The sequence below is a fragment of the Hemitrygon akajei genome, chromosome 8 (genome assembly GCF_048418815.1).
Source record: "Hemitrygon akajei chromosome 8, sHemAka1.3, whole genome shotgun sequence".
Lineage (NCBI taxonomy): Eukaryota > Metazoa > Chordata > Chondrichthyes > Myliobatiformes > Dasyatidae > Hemitrygon > Hemitrygon akajei.
The window spans coordinates 101,006,239-101,024,115 of record NC_133131.1 but is presented as its reverse complement, the minus strand read 5'-3'; positions in this window follow the sequence as shown (position 1 = coordinate 101,024,115).

The window sequence follows — 17,877 nt, the reverse complement described above, 5'->3', positions numbered from 1 at the left end:
TTGACAACAGAGTGAATTCACAAACCATCTCTGTGCTCCCTCAGCATCCAATAGTGTTCTGTTGTGTTAGCCTGTGTGTTTTCAAATGTTGAGTACATTGTACATAGATATGTAAATTAAAATATTAAATTGAATAACATTTTATCATAAGATACTTGACTTTGGAAGATTTTCTGAAATTCATCTTGTGGCCACAATTTATATTAGATCAGATCTAACTGTGGTAATTTACAACCATTTCTTTTGTTTAAGTAAAAACTAAAATCTAAAAGTTAAATGTCAATGACATAACAGGTACAAAGTGACTAAACTAATTATATCAAATTTTAAAAATAATTCTTATCATATCTGGCTATAGATGTCAATTGTACAGGAATATTCAATCATAAGCCATGGGATGTAATATGAAAGTAGCCAAGGTGGTGGCTAGGATTTGTGAGAGCAACCAGATCAGTTTCCTGATAGTAAAAATGTGCCTTGAAGGATCTTGCAGAGTAAAACCTGGTGTTCCTAATATCTTATCGTAAATGCAAACTGTCTGCAAAGATGGGCAGTGTTCCACAAATTTCAGTCTAGTGTTGCCATGATGGTTTGATAAGGTGACTGACAGTTCATATCAAAATATAGAAAAGCTCTGAAACTGAGATAATTATTCATGTGAATTGAATTAAATATTAGTATTGCTGTTGGGTTTTCACACAGCCAAATAGTTATATAAAATACAAATATCTCATTATATCAGATCGATTTCACTTTTTTTGTTTAAATCCTGAACGCGTTTAGCTATAGAACTGTATCACTGATGCTTAATTGTTGCTAGTTCCAAAACCTGAAAATACATAAGCCTCAACAAATTCCATTTCCAGAGAAATACAGTGGGTCCACTGCCAACTTCTCAAGGGCAATTAAAAATGAGCAATAAACACTGACTTTCCTAGTGATGCACACATACTCAAAGATGAATAGCTGCCAAAAAATGAGAACAGGCTCACAAGAGACAAAGCTTCACTTTCTGAATGTAACAAAATGATTAACCTGCTTTAGATTTTTCCTTTTAATTATTACATATATAGAGGCAGATTTATGAGGATGTTGCCAGGACTTGAAGTGAGTTATAGAGAGTAGCTGAGCAGGTCGGGACTTTTTCATTGGAGCATGATGGGTGACATTTTTTTAAAAAAACATAAGAAAGCCTGCAGATGCTGGAAATCCAAAGCAACACACACAAAATGCTGGAGGAACTCAGCAGGTCAGGCAGCATCTATGGAAAGGAGTAAACAGTCGACATTTTGGGCCAAGACCCTTCTTCAGGACTGGAAAGGAAGGGGGGAGACGCCAGAATAAAAAGGTTGGGAGAAGGGAAGGAAGTTAGCTAGAAGGCGGTAGGTGAAGCCAGCTGGGTGGGAAAGGTTAAGGGCTGGAGAATAAGGAATCTGATAGGAGAGGAGAATGGACTGTAGGGGAAAAGGAAGGCAGAGGAGACCCGGGGGAAGTAATAAGCAGGTGAGAAGAGTTGAAAGGTCAGAGTGGGGGGATAGGGGAAGAAGGGGGGGGGGGGGGGGAGTTTGTTTACCAGAAGGAGGAATCGATAATCATGCCATCTGGTTGGAGGTTTCCCAGGCAGAATGTAAGGTGTTGGTCCTCCACCCTGATGGTGGCCTCCTCTTGGCCATGAACCAAAACATCGGAATGAGAATGGGAATTAAAATGTTTGGCCACAGTGAAGTCCCACAGTGCGGAGGGGTGATTTTTATAGATGTGTATAATATTATGAGGCGTTTAAATAGGGTCAATGCACATAGTCAGTATTTGGGCCTGGAGGGCATAGGTTTAACATGAGAGGGGAGAGACTTAACAGAAACTTGAAAGGCAAACTTTTTCACCCAGAGGGTGGTCCTTGTATGGAATGAGCTGCCAGAGGACGTGGTTGAGACAGCTGTATTAAGAAGATTTAAAAGGTACTTGAGTGGGTACACGAATCGGAAAGACTCAGAGGGATATAGACTAAATAGAACTGGGTTAGATGGGAATCTTGGCCAGTGTAGACCATTTGGGCCAAAGGGTCCATTTCCATACTGTTGACTCTAATTGCAGGTGGCCTACACTGATGCCAGTGCTAATACCAGGACTTGGCCAAGAGTCAATGCAAAAGATCTGCTTTTCTGCACCGATTACGGGGGTTGAGAGAGTAGCAACATCTGCTGCTCCTATCCTACGTCAGTAGACAAGGTCATGCATTAGGTCCACCAGGCCAGACCAGTTCACTACAGCCCACCCAGTTCACAGGCTGGGAAGCCTGCTTGCTGAGCCAGTGCTATGCAAAAAAAAACCTGGTGCAGGAAAAGCAGCCCATATTTGAGAGAAAGGATAGGATGTGCAATAGATTGTAGATTTTTATATTATTTCTGTTAGTTTCAAATGTTTATGTTTTAAATGTAAAAATTGTTTTTTAAGAAAAACTATACTTTTATCTCTTAACCTGTTCTGAGAGGTACTGAATGTTAAAGACATTGATGAACTCTCGGTGGCCCCAGTCACATTGATAGCTGGTGAACCAGGAGTGGGACCTCCTCAGCTGTTCCAACAGCTCTGAATGCGGCCGTCTTGCCTGCACTGACAATGTCCCTGTGCTGCATTTAGCATTGGTGAAGTGCTAAACGGTGGGCTTTTAACAGAATACTGCACCAAAGACCACACTGGAATAAGCAGTGTGGCCTGGGGCAGATGGCCAACAACTTTAGAGCAATAAATGATCGATCCATATTCTTTATTTAAATTGGAATTTGTTTATCAATGTCACATACTGAAAGAGAGTAAAAAGCTTTTCCTGCATACTGTTCATATAGATCAGGTCATTACACAATGCATTAAGGCTGAATAAGGTAAAACAAGAACAATGCAGAATCAACTAACAGTTACAGAGAAAGTGTGGTGTTGGTAAACAAGAAGATGGAAGATCATAATGAAGTAGTTTTTGAGGTTAGGAGTTCAATTTATTGTACCAGGAAATTATTTCATAGTATTATTACCAAGGGGTAGAAGCTGTTCTTAAACCTGGTGGTACATGCCTCTGTCAAGGAGAGAGAGCAGAGGAGAGAATAGGCTGGGAGGTGTCTTTGGTGGTGCTGGCTGCTTTATTGAGGCAGCAAGAACTATAGACGGGGCCATGGAGGGGAGACTAGTTTCCTCAATGTATTAAGTTGTATCCACAACTTTCTGCAAAACTGAACCGCAGAGCCACTGGATTTTCTATTTTTAACAATGTCGCCCTAAACACTACACTGTGAAATAATTTATTACTAAGGATAATCTTATCTGTGCTTTATCTTTTTTTAATATTATATTGATTTATAAAATTTTAGTCTAACTACGGTCATAGTGCAGCTCAACAAATGAAAATTTAATAACAATTATTTTAATTTATTTTGCAGTAGCTTTTACTATTCCTAGAGTCTCATACTAGATTAACTAATTTTAATTTTCTCACATTCCATAAAATCATTGATGTTTTCCTTTGGAATACTCACAATAATATTTGTACATCTCACGGTAGCAACAGCCTATTCTATTTCTGATAGTGCATGTAATGGAAAGCATGTGAATATCTACAGTGTGTCCATTTTGTTAAAAATGTGGCTTCTGTCCGACATTTTGGCTCAGCTTTACTCGTAGGAGTCTGCATGGACAAGACTACACCTGGACTATGTGTGCACTCTTGGCCTCCTTGCTTGAGAAAGGATGAAGTTGCCTTTGGGGGAGTGCAGTCAAGGCTTACCAGACTCTAGATGGCAGGACTATTGTATGAGGAGATGTTATGTTGAGTAGTTAGTATTAGGAGAAGTGTTGTATTGGATTAAAGACTGGCTGTCACATAGAAAGCAGGTTGTTAGAATAAATGAGGGGTTTTTTTCAGGAGGGAAGAGTGCAACTGGTTGTATGCCCCTAGGATTTGCCGTTGGCATTCCTTTATTTATTATTGATATTAAAGACCTGAAGGAGCAGAGAGCAGGACATCAAAGTTTACCAGTGATATGAAAACAGGTGTGAGGCATGTTGCAATGAGGATATTTGGACTCTGCAACAGGATATAGAATGGTTGATTGAGTGGGTGTAAATGACAAATGGAGTTAACTACTTCTTGGTCTGAACAAGCATCGAGTGAGTCCCAGAGAGAGGATTTAAAAGAAACTGAGTAAGGTAAGGTCTAACTGCTTTTTGCTCCCAGACAAATGGATTAAAATGAATGGCCACTTTGGAATGGCTACTTTTAGGTGCAGGTCCTAATGCTTTGGCTCAAGAGGCTTTGGTGAGAAGGCTGAGCTCGAGTAAAGTAAGGTTTTCTACCTTCCCCTGAAGCTTCGGTTTTGAGATGGCTGTTGTTCGCTCCTCCTGCAGGATGTGGGAGACTGGGGCAATTTTCAATTTCCCTGGCGACCATGTCTGTGAGAGGTGTGTCCAGCTACAGCCCCTGACTGCGTTGAGCAGCTGGAGTTGCAGCTGGACTCGGTCAGAGCTATTCATAGTGATGAACGCATCATCGACGCTCACGCCTAAGCTGCAGGCCGCAGGTAACCAGTAGAAAAGGCAAAAAGAAGTAGGCAGAGAGTGCAGTACTTTCCTGTAGCCATTCAGACCACACACTAACATGGATCTGATTTGGATACCATTGGTGTGGGAGGGGGTCATGCAGGGAAGAGTGGTCTTTTAGAGGAGAGCAGCAGCAGAAATCATAAACACAAAGGTTCTGCGGATGCTGGAAATCCAGAGTAACACAGATACTCAACATGCTGGAGAAACTCAGCATCTGTGGAGGGGAAATAAAGAGTCAACTTTGCGGGCTGAGATGAAGGGTCTCAGCACAAAACTCTTCATTGCCCTCTGCAGTTGCTGCCTGACCTGCTGAGTTCCTCCAGCATTTTGTATGAGCGGCAGAGGCAGTCGGGTCGGTGGCACAGTGACTGGTTCTGATAGACAGCAGGGAAGTATGAAGATGAGGAGAACTGTAGTGAAAGGTAGGGAGACAGACAGGAGATTCTGTGACTGTAAAGGGAACCCCTGGGTGGTACGTGTCCTCTCAGATGCCAGAATCAAGAATGTCTCTGAGCAGTTGCAGAATATTCTCAGGAGAGAGGGTGAGCAACCAGAGGATATTGCACACATTGATACTAGTGACATGTGAAGAAAAAAAGATAAAGTCCTGCAGAGTGAATATATGGATCTAGGCAGAAGGTTGAAAAGTAGAATCTTGAGGGTTAAGACCTCTAGATTTCTCCTGGTGTCACATGCTGTGAAGGAATGGCGGAGTTAGTAGCTCAATGTCCTCGGTTACCTGTGCTGCAGGGGTCATAACAATGGAGGTAATAAGGAGTAGGAGTTGTTCCTAATTGGGGAAAACATCACGACTGAGGGAGCATCTAAATGGATGGAACTTATCAATGAGAAGTGGGTAATCATTTTGATGGGGTTGTCCTATAGGCCTCCCAGTAGTCAAAGGGAATTACGGGAACAAATATGCTGGGAGATTACAGATAGCTGTAAGAATGATGAGATTGTAATAGTAGAATATTTTAGCTTCCCTAATGTTGACAGGAAGTGCCTTAGTGCTAAGGCTTTGCGTGAGGTGGAATTTGTCATCTGTGTCCAGGAAAAGTTTTCTCAAGAAATACACTCTGTGGCCACTTTATTAGCTACAGGAGTGGAACCCAGTATGATCTTCTACTGCTGTAGCCCATCCACTTCAAGGTTGAACTTGCAGTGCATTCAGCGATGCTCCCCTACGTACCACTATTGTAATGCATGGTTATTTGATTTACTGTCACCTTCCCATCAGCTTGAACCAGTCTGGGTATTCCCCTGTGACCCCTCTCATTAACAAGGCATTTTCCCCTCAATTGTCACTCACTGGATGCTTTTTGTTTCTCACACCATTCTCTGTAAACTCTAGAGACTGTTGTGCATGGAAATCCTAAGCGATCAGCAGTTTCTCAGATACTCAAACCACCCCATCTGGCACCAACAATCATTCCACATTCAAAGTGAGGAAATGGTAGAGGTACAATTACAAAATTTAAAAGGCATTTAGAAAGGTGCATGGAAAGGAAAGGCTTAGAGAGTTATGGGGTAAATGCAGGCAAATGAAATCAGCTCATGTAGGCAACTTGGTCAGCATTGACATAGTTATCTAAATGGACAGACTCTGCAAGTGAGTGGAGTATGGAGGGACCAAGGTGAATCACAAAAGTCAGCAAGCAAGTATAGGATGTACTACTATGTAGGCCTCCCTTAGTCTCAACAGACCATGGATTTGCACCTTGGAAAGTTTCCAGGGCACAAGGTTTTTTTTATGGAAGACCGGCAGTTGCCCAAGCTGCAAGACTCCCCTCTCCACGCCACCAATATTGTCCAAGGGAAGGGCATTATGACCCATAAAGCTTGGCACCAATGTCGTCGCAGAGCGATGTATGGTTAAGTGCCTTGCTTAAGGACACACACGTAAGCCTCAGCCAAGGCTCAAACTAGTGACCTTCAGATGACTAGACAAACGCCTTAACCACTTGGCCATGTGCCAACACAATGTACTATACTAGCGATGGAAGCGGTCTAGAAGATTTTCATTAAGCTTGCCGACTGGTGGCGCAATGGCATCAGCGCCAGACTCCAGAGCGAAAGCTCCCGAGTTCAAATCCAAGCTGGGCCGTCCCTGAGCACGCTTTTCCACTCGGCCTCGTAAAAGAAAAAACAAGGGTTGAGTCAGGAACGTTCATATCATGACCTGGTTAATCCAAAAGCAGACCAATCCTAACACCACGCACCAGACAAGAATGTCTGACTGTCTGGTGCGATATGCTAAAAAAAATTCATTAAGCTAATTCCATGGACGAGATGTTTGTCTTGTCTCAAGAGGCTAAGAAGAGAATCTGTATTCTTTAAAAGAGGTTAGAAAAATGAGGGGTGATCTTACTGAAATACATGAGACTCTAAGCATGATAGGGTAGATGTGAGGGGTCTCCAGTAGCAGGAGAATCTTGAACAAGGTGTCAAAGTTGTAAGATTCGCCAATGACATCACTGTTTGCAGAATCTCAGGTGGCAATGAGAAGCCATATAGAGGTTGGAGTGGTGTTGCAATAGCAACCTTAAAGTCAGCAAGACTAAGGAATTGATTGTGGACCTCAGGAAAGGGAAGTTCAGAAAACACACACAAGTCCTCATCGAGGGATGAAGTTTGGAAAGGGCGTACAGCTTCAATTTCTTGAGGGTCACATCTCAGAGGACCTATCCTGGGCCGAGTGCATTGATACAATCAGGAAGAAGACATGCCAGTGGCTATACTTCATTACTCATCCCGACCTGAATTTCATCGTCATTTGAATTTCTCCTTGTGTCCTCTGTTTCCTTGGCAACCTTCAGCAGTTGCATGATTTTCCTTCAATGTTGTACAGACTGTCTATTCTTTTAGTGTTATCTTCCAGCAGAGACGCAACAGGCAGGAGCCAAGGCAAGAACAGCAGGAGAGGGAAATGTAGGTGGAGTCAGCGTTATGTACAGAGTGGATGGAGAAAATAAATGATAAAGTGGTTGATGGCAGAGCCTGGGAGTAACCAAGGACCATAGCAGCAGAAGCACCAGTGTTTTGCATACTGCATACACATTGTTCACATCACCACAGAATGTCTGATCGGAGTTGTTTGGGAGGTATCAAACGGGAGTGTAGATCAGCATGATGATCGTTGCTAACTGGGCTGGCAGCACCCAGAATTTAGAATGGTTTGAAAGAAATTTACTGACGAGAGTGGAAGGGACAGTAGGGATGTTCATGAGGAACTTTTGTTATTTTTTAATGGAGTGTTTTGTGTGTAAGGTAATTGAACTGTCGGGAGCTGCTTCATTCTAGATTAAGTGACTGGAAGCAGATTAGATTGAATAATGAAAAAAGATCTGTTAGAAAAAAGAAAAGTAGTGATTATTCAAAGAATGAACAATAAGACAGTTATGAAAAGTCATTATTTTCTGCAGCCAAGATTTGACTACAAGTTGAACTTTTGATTTTACTGATAGGAGTAAAGACAGGAAGTAGTGTTTTGTGGGTTCTCTTGAACTGGTCCAGAATTGTGTGTTACTGTATCATACTTAATCACTAAATATCAAATAAACAAAATGGTTTATTGTGGTAGTTGGTTATTCAACTGAGGTGTAAGCCTGGTACAGACAATGTTCTCTTCCCTCAGGATGGATGTGGCTTTGCTTCCACTGTGATTCTATGGGTTCCAAGGTGTACATTGAGATCAATGTGGGAAATGCAGACTCTTCCATGGATGGAGTGAGAGATGGCTGACGGGACAGCTTGTGAGGTGGTGTTTCCCTGCTGTGTATACAAGGCTTCTGTGTCTTTCTATGATCTCAATCAATGTTCCTCTGCTTTGAGTGGTCATGGCCCTGAGATTCCCAGGATCAGTGGAGGCGTCCCTTGAGGAAGATTTAAGCACATTCTTGGATCTCAGTTGCCTTGGTAATCCTGTCCCACAAAAGAGGTCAGAACAGAATGTCTGTTTTACACTGGGCATGTGAACAACAGAGCTAGCCCGGCTTGGCTGACGGAGAGTAACCTAGGCCTCATTTAAGGAATGTAGATCTGGGAGATGATGTTGGTTTGTCTGCCCTTCCTTGGAGAGTTTTACATTGGCAGTATTGTTCCAGACCCTTGCAGGAATACCTGCTGCAAGAAGTCTCCACCTCAGGAGCATATAGGAAGGCAGAGATTACTGCTGACCAGCAAATCATCAGTTTTACACCAGGTCTGATGTCTTAGTCTTCAACTACCCCGTTCCTCAATGAACCAGATGCTGCACTAGTGCTTTGAAGATGATGTTGAATTTCATCATCCTAAACTCAGTAGTGAAGGGTTTCTGTAAGGCATCGTATACTGTTTAACGTAACAGAGAATAAGACAAGGTAGCAGCAACTCTTTGGCCTTTATGTAGCATTTAACCAGCAGCTCACGATAGGGATACAGAGGGAAGATAGATTTTCTTTTTGCCCACCATGCAGACTGCTTTTTCTTAAAGTTCCTAAGGTGCTAATGGGATCATTAAAATTATTAATGAAAAATAACAGACCTGAAAATTCTCCCTTAGCAAGCAGCTTGACCAGCAGAACAGTCAAAGAATTCATGCATCTAACTGCAGAGTGCATAATTGTAGTGTGGAAAAGGAAATGCCAGCAAACAAAAATCCAGTGATCTACGTTACTTGCCAACAGACCACCAGGTGCCAGTATTCTCTTTCCTTCCCAACAGCCGTATGAAGTGCATTCCAGGTGAAAGTTGTTGGGCTGTAACATGACGCCTAATAGTATCAGCTATTAGTCAGGCTTGGTCCTGAAGCCTTCGACTCAAAACAACTTTGCTCACTAAATCACTGAAGAAGTGAACAGGGCAACTAACTGGGTAACTTATAAACCATCAGACTGGTGGATTAAAAAATAAATGGGTAAAAAATAAATAAACTGAATGGAAGTGATAATTGGAGTGTGTGAATGAATGTAAAATTAGAACACTGGAATAGTTTAAGAAAATCAAAAGATATAAAGGGAAGGCAAAGCATTTTTTTGTTTTAAAATTTTACAACATTCACATCCTCAGTAATTAAATGAATGCGATATCATACAATCATAGTTTTTATTGACAAAGGCATAATGGTGGTAATTAAAAATTATCATTTTTTTGAATGAAGAGGCATTACATGTTTCAAAAATGATGCTAAGTGTGAACCTTCCGTTAATGGAACTGAAATAGTAGAAAAGCACTTCAAGTGTTCATGCGCCAAATAAGAAAACTACGTTAAATCACTAATCTTGGGTCAAAATGTAAAATGTGCAGTGTGCAATTTCCTCCTGTTTTGGGGCCCACCAGATTTACTGTGCCTAAACTATGTCATTGAATATTTTCTCTCAGTAGGAAGATACAGATGGTGTCAAGTGTTTGACAGTGTAAAGCTGAGTAGAAATACTGCTAATTATGATATCTCATGTATGCCTTTCAAATGTGTCCGGAATTTTAAAATGTGGGGGAAATGGCCATGTTGACATTGAAAGTAAGGGTTGGAAATGTTCCTTGAGAATATAATGTCTTAGAAATTCTACTGCACGTGATTACAGACATACTTTTGGTACTACAAAGAAGACCAGACAAGTTCATAGAAGAGCGATACTGCAAAAATCAAAGAAACTTCAAATGCTGCAAATCTGAAACAAAACCAGAAAATGCTGGAGACACTCAGCAAACTTGTGAAGGAAAAAAACAGCTTAACATTTCAGGACTGGGCCCCTTCATCAGAACAGAATGATACTGAGCCTTCTGCACGTAATCATAAAAAAACATGTTGTTTATTGCAAATTACACAAGAGCCACAAACTTTGTTGTGCAGTTTAACAAAATGTGATGTGAGCATGTACCCCATGCTGTTGGACATGGGTACTTGGACAGGGATTGTCACCACTGGGTGCCCCCCCAAACAGAAAGAATATCTTGAAATCTGAGATGGATGACATGTTGGGGCATCTTTGAACATTTCAGGCTTTTTCTCATTACCAGACTCCTTAATATCAATTTAGACTCACTAAGGAGTACTGAACTAGGGCTTTGCCTTCTACCTTTGGCCTGTTGTCATGATCGTGACCCAAGCCATTTGCGACATTTGTACTTATACTCAAATACTGCAACAGTAATGTCATTTTATTAGAGTTGTAAGAGTCCTAGAAAACTACAGTACAGAAACAGACTGTTCAGCCCATCTAGTCTGTGTCAAACTGTTAAACTGCCTAGTCCCATTAACCTGCACCCAGATCATAGCTCTCTATACCCCTCCCAATGGGCCGAATGGTGGGGACTGGGACGGTCAATATACTCTCCACTACACATCTATAGAAGCTTGTCAAAGTTTTAGATGTCATGCCAAATCTTCAAAAGCTATTAAGGAAGTAGAGGCACTGCCGTGTTTTCTTTATAATTGCACTTTCCTGCGGGGTCCAGGCCAAGTCCTCTGAAATGATAACACTGAGGAATTTAAAATTGCTGATCTCTCCACCTCTGTTGAGGACTGGATCATGGATCTCTGGTTTCCTTCTCCTGAAGTCAATAATCAGCTCCTTGGTCTTGCTGATATTGCGTAAGAGGTTGTTGTTGTGGCACCACTCAGCCAGATTTCCAAACTCCCTGCTACATGCTGACAATGCTCAGACAATCTCTTCAATTCAGCCATGAACGCTGAAATAGACTCCTCTTCCTTTTGACTCTGCCTGTAAATGTGCTGCAATCAGCAGTGGCTTTGGTTCTAAATGTTCCTGCATTACTTTGACAACAGCAGCAAAGCTCATTTCTGCTGGATTGGTTGGAGCAGTTAAACTTCGAAGCAAACTGTATGCCTTTAAACCCAATGCACATAGCAAAGGTGGTATTTGTTTCCCATTGGTTATTTCATTTGCTTCAAAATATTGTTGAATTAGCTCAGTATATATGAGTCAGTAACCTGTTGTGTAATCAAACTCATCAATCTTTCCAATGTAGCCAGCCATTTCTGATTATTATCAGCAGACTGTAGGTCTGACACGGTGGTCAGCAGCACAGGAGCGCCGCAGGGAACCGTACTCTCTCCGGTCCTGTTCACCCAGTACACATCAGACTTCCAATATAACTCGGAGTCCTGCCATGTGCAGAAGTTCGCTGATGACACGGCCATAGTGGGGGGTGTCAGGAATGGACAGGAGGAGGAGTATAGGAAACTGATACAGGACTTTGTGATATGGTGCAACTCAAACTACCTGCGTCTCAATATCACCAAGACCAAGGAGATGGTGGTGGACTTTAGGAGATCTAGGCCTCATATGGAGCCAGTGATCATTAATGGAGAATGTGTGGAGCAGATTAAGACCTACAAGTATCTGGGAGTACAGTTAGACGAGAAGCTAGACTGGACTGCCAACACAGATGCCTTGTGCAGGAAGGCACAGAGTCGACTGTACTTCCTTAGAAGGTTGGCGTCATTCAATGTCTGTAGTGAGATGCTGAAGATGTTCTATAGGTCAGTTGTGGAGAGCGCCCTCTTCTTTGTGGTGGCGTGTTGGGGAGGAAGCATTAAGAAGAGGGACGTCTCACGTCTTAATAAGCTGGTAAGGAAGGCGGGCTCTGTCGTGGGCAAAGTACTGGAGAGTTTAACATCGGTAGCTGAGCGAAGGGCGCTGAGTAGGCTACGGTCAATTATGGAAAACTCTGAACATCCTCTACATAGCACCATCCAGAGACAGAGAAGCAGTTTCAGTGACAGGTTACTATCGATGCAATGCTCCTCAGACAGGATGAAGAGGTCAATACTCCCCAATGCCATTAGGCTTTACAATTCAACCGCCAGGACTTAAGAACTTTTAAAAGCTATTATTAATGCTTTTTGAGATAGTGATTTAGATGCATATCATATTTTTTACTGAGTTAAGTATTGTATGTTATTAGTTTTGCTACAACAAGTGTATGGGACATTGGAAAAAAAAGTTGAATTTCCCCATGGGGATGAATAAAGTATCTATCTATCTACCTATCTATCTCTTTATGAACCCATAAATTCTTACGTTTCCTTAATGAAAGCTCAATAATATCTTCCCTTCTGAAGAACACGTGCTGCACTGTTTTCTTCTCTCACGGTTCCTCGCTACATTTTTTTTAGTTTGAACATCTCACTGTGCTTCAACAGGTTGAAGCCATCTTGGGTTCATTTTAAAAATACCTCATCGCCATTGTCATGTTTTGTCACTTCAAAACATTAAATTAGTTCAAAGGAAAACATAGGAATCTGGGAATACGGGTCTAACTTTGAGTTTATTATAAGCGAGGCGTGCACATATCATGTGGTGGCATGATGGCATATGCAATTCATGTATTTATACATGTCACCCATAATCAACCAATATAAATACAAACTTACTCAGTTATTACTTAAACGTTAAATACGTAACAGTAGCAATCAGGAAGCTCCCTTATCCACCTATGATCTTGGGCCAAGACCCTTAATGGGACAGGAGTCAACAGGAGATCCATTGCGGCAAATCTGACCCTGGGGACAGCGAACAACCAGGAATTGCAATGAGGTCTGCAACATTGACAGGAAGAAATTAGCCTGTGAGTGTGACTATAAAATATAGTTGTTTTACTTTTCTGTGAACCACTTCTCCCAAGTTAAGCATTAGTGCCTGGATAATAATCATTGTCCAGTCCCAAGTCAGCAGGGATGGGTGTACTTTAAACTGTGATTGAATCTAATTCACTCTTACTGGTTGGTCTGTCTGTATTCATTTTGTGGTTTGACAATGTGGTTTGATATGGATCATTTTAGAAGGCAAAGAATCAGAATCCTATGGATGTGTAGGAAACCCTTGAATAGGTATAGCAGGCTTGCTTTTCAAACATGATACTAAAGTAGGTTAAGCTGTGGAAAAAGACTGTTGGCAATGCAAATGTACACAGCCCACAATTTACTGCATAAACGCACATTTCAGGATGAATGCAGAGTACAGGTTGACGGAGCAGCATAAATTGAAAGATCATATTCGGCATCTAGCTGAAGGTTCCTCTTGAAATATTATCAGCCATTCCTTTTTAAAATTGGCCAAAATTGTTAATGATGCTGTAGCTAAAGAAGTAAAAGAACACTAAATCCTGAGTAGTTTCTGTAGAGTCTGTATCCTTGGCACTGCTACTAAATGTGATAACCTTTTATTGAGACACCAAGCAATACACACAAAATGCTGGAGGAAATTAGCAGGTCAGGCAGAATCTGAGGAGGGAAATCCCCTTCACTGATGCTCCCTGACCCTGCTGTGTTCCTCTAGAGATTCTGTGTCTGTTCTGACATTTTATTGACACTTGATGTTGAAAATAGTCAGGTGTGAAATGCTACTCTGTAGCTGTGTTTTTTATAGGTTAGTATGTTAATTTTATGTATGTGTGAAACAGCCAGCATTGTAGAAAATAATCAATGCCTGAGACAATTTACTAATGTAAATGATGACCATCTTCCGTTAGTTAGATAGTACGTCATGGAGTCACAAAGCCCTACAGTTCAGAAACAGGCCCTTCAGTCCATCTAGCCTGTGCTGAACTGCTATACTGCTTCAGTCCCGTCCCATCAACTTGCTCCTGGACAAGAGCTCACCACATTCCTTCCTTCCATGAACATATCCAGACTTCTGTTAAGTGTTGCAAACAAACTGCAGCCACTAGTTCTGCTGGCAGTTCGTTCCGTACTCATATCACTACCTGAGTAACAAAGTATACCCCCCTCAGAATCCCCTTAAATCGTGCACCCTTCACCTTTGACCTCAGTTCCAGTCTCATCCATCCTCAGTGGAAAAAGTCTGCTAGCGTTTACCCATTCTATACTCTAATAATTTTGCATACCTCCTGTTGTGTCTGTGCAGCTCCATTTTCAGTTTTACACCAGACACATCTATTGTAATCCAAATTATATTGCAATCTACTTCAATAATACTGTGCAGTTCTAGGAAGACTCTATGCTGTCTGATTCCGTTTTATCTTTGGTAACTTTATGCATTTGCTTAGTTTTATGTTTTAGACTTTTCGCTTGGTTGTGTTTTTTGTCTGCCTTGCATATTCTCTCTATGTGACCTTGTGACACTTTCTGCAGACTTTTCTTTGAACCAACAGTCATTTGCATCATAGGAGATTTTGCCACATTGATAACATCGTTGGATTTTTGCACCATTCAGGGACATTTTGTGCATTTCACACTCTTAACCTCCTTTTTTGTAGTTCTGTTTCATCGATATTGCAATGGTCAGTGCCTGTTCTGTCTCATTCTGCCAGTAGCCTCATTTGTGCTACATACAAGCCTGACCCTTAATGCATCAGAAAGTCTACCTCTAAAGTCACATTACTGGAAAAGTTTGCTTAGTTCTGCAATGTATTCAGAAAATTTTCATCTTTTGACTGGTTCCTTTTGAAAAATCTAGATCTCTCAGTTAATACCAGCGGTTTAGGACTGAAGAGATATTGTAAAATTGTAATAATTTCATCGAACGTCTTGCTTGCTGGGTTTTCAGAGGTTACTAGGATGACACTATGTTCTTGGGTCCATTAAGCTAAGAAGCATAGGGGCTTTTTTTTGATCCTCCACATTGGTCGTGTTACAATACAGTTCACTTCTCTCGATGTACGGCACCCAGCCTTCATTAGCACTATCAAATTAACCAATTTTCCCATTACCACATTATTTTCCCTTTAAATTCAGTGTGTCTTCACTGTTACTAAGCATTGTACTTGCTTGTTTGTTAGCATCTCTGACAGCCTTCTTGTGCTGTTTAACTCTCGCTGTTTCGTCCCATAACTGTCAGTGCAGTTTGTGATATTTCCTGACATTCAGGTTTGTACTCATCGCCAATTTGTTGTGTCTGCGCACAATTACATATCATTTAAATAAAAGCACGCCCGATGGAGATGGCTTTAACTGGTGTGTTTACATTGCAGTGCGAGAGAGAGAACAATGTGCATGCGCAGACAACAATGTAGTGCCAGGGGGAGGCAGAGAGAGTCATTGCTACAAAAAGAAATAGATCCATACATTATACTTCCATCAAATTTCCCCTCGTTCTCTTACGCTCCAAGGAATAAAGTCTTAACCTATTCAACCTTTCACTGTACCACAGGTCCTCAAGACCCGGCTGCATCCTTGTAAATTTTCGATGTATTCTTTCAACCTTATTGTCATCCTTCCGTAGGTAGTTGACCAGGCTGCACACAATACTCTGAATTTAATCTTACTAATGTCATATACAACATCTTATCTCAACTCCTGTACCAAATACGAGGAAATCTGCAGATGCTGGGAATTCAAGCAACAACACACATAAAATGCTTGTGGAACACAGCAGGCCAGGCAGCATCTATAGGAAGAAGCACTGTCGACATTTCAGGCCGAGACCCTTCATCAGGACTAACTGAAAGAAGAGATAGTAAGAGATTTGAAAGTAGGAGGGGGAGGGGAAATGCAAATTGATAGAAGACCGGAGGGGTTGGGGTGAAACTGAGAGCTGGGAAGGTGATTGGCAAAAGGGATACAGAGCTGGAGAAGGGAAAGGATCATGGGACTCAAGGCCTAGGGAGAAAGAAAGGGGGAGGGGAGCACCAGAGGGAGATGGAGAACAGGCAGAGTGATGGGCAGAGAGAGAAAAAAAGGGGAGGGGGGAAAATAAATAAATTAGGGATGGGGTAAAAAGGGGAGGGGGGCATTAACAGAAGTTAGAGAGGTCAATGTTCATGCCATCAGGTTGGAGGCTACCTAGACAGAATATAAGGTGTTGTTCCTCCAACCTGATTGTGGCTTCATCTTGACAGTAGAGGAGGCCATGGATAGACATATTAGAATGGGAATGGGACATGGAATTAAAATGTGTGGCCACTGGGAGATCCTGCTTTCTCTGGCCGACAGAACGTAGGTGTTCAGCGAAACAGTCTCCCAGTCTGCGTTAGGTCTCACCAAAATATAAAAGACCACACCGGGAGCACCAGACGCAGTATACCACACCAGCCGACTCACAGGTGAAGTGTCGCCTCACCTGGAAGGACTGTCTGGGGCCCTGAATGGTGGTGAGGGAGGAAGTGTAAGGGCAGGTGTAGCACTTGTTCTGCTTACAAGGATAACCGGCAGGAGGGAGATCGGTGGGAAGGGATGGGGGGGACGAACGGACAAGGGAGTCACGTAGGGGGCGATCCCTGTGGAAAGCAGAAAGGGGGGGGGGAGGGAAAGATGTGCTTGGTCGTGGGATCCCGTTGGAGGTGGCGGAAGTTATGGAGAATTATACGTTGGACCTGGAGGCTGGTGGGGTGGTAGGTGAGGACAAGGGGAACCCTATCCCGAGTGGGGTGGTAGGTGAGGACAAGGGGAACCCTATCCCGAGTGGGGTGGTAGGTGGATAGGGTGAGGGCAGATGTGTGGGAAATGGGAGACACACAAAATGCTTGTGAAACGCAGCAGGCCAGGCAGCATCTATAGGGAGAAGCGCTGTCGACGTTTGGAAATGGGAGAGATCCGTTTAAGAGCATAGTTGATAGTGGAAGAAGGGAAGCCCCTTTGTTTAAAAAAGGAAGACATCTCCTTTGTCCTGGAATGAAAAGCCTCATCCTGAGAGCAGATGTGGCGAAGACGGAGGAATTGCAGATGCAGCAAATACTCTGTTCTATGAAGGCCAATGTTCCAAAAGCATTCTTTATGACCTTATCTTGCTGTGACTCCACTTTCAAGGAAATATGGAACTTTATTCCCGGATCCCTCAGTTCTACCGCACTCCTCAGTGCCCTACAGTTCACTGTGTAAGTCCTATCCTGGTTTGCCCTCCCAAAATGCAATACCTTACACTTGTCTGCATTACATTCCATCTGCCACTTTTCAGCTCATTTTTTCAGCTGGTCCAGATCCCACTGCAATCTTTGATAGCTTTCTTCACTGCCCACTTTGCTCCCAGTCTTGGTGTCATTTGTAAACTTGCTGATCCAGTTTACCACATTATCATCCAGATCATTGATACAGGTAACAGCATCAATCCCTGCAGCACTCCAATAGTTATAGGCCAAGTCAGAGAAGCAATCAACTACTACCACTCTCTGGCTTCTTATGTTAAGCCAATGCTGAATCCAATTTACTACTTCATTCTGAATTCTAAGTTTCTGAAACTTCTGTACCAGTCTCCTATGCAGGAATTTGTAAAAGGCCTTTCTAAAAACCATGTAGAAAATGTCCACTGCCTTTCCTTCATTAACTTTTCTGATAACCTTCTCAAAAATTCTATAAGATTGGTTAAACATGAACTACCAGGCACA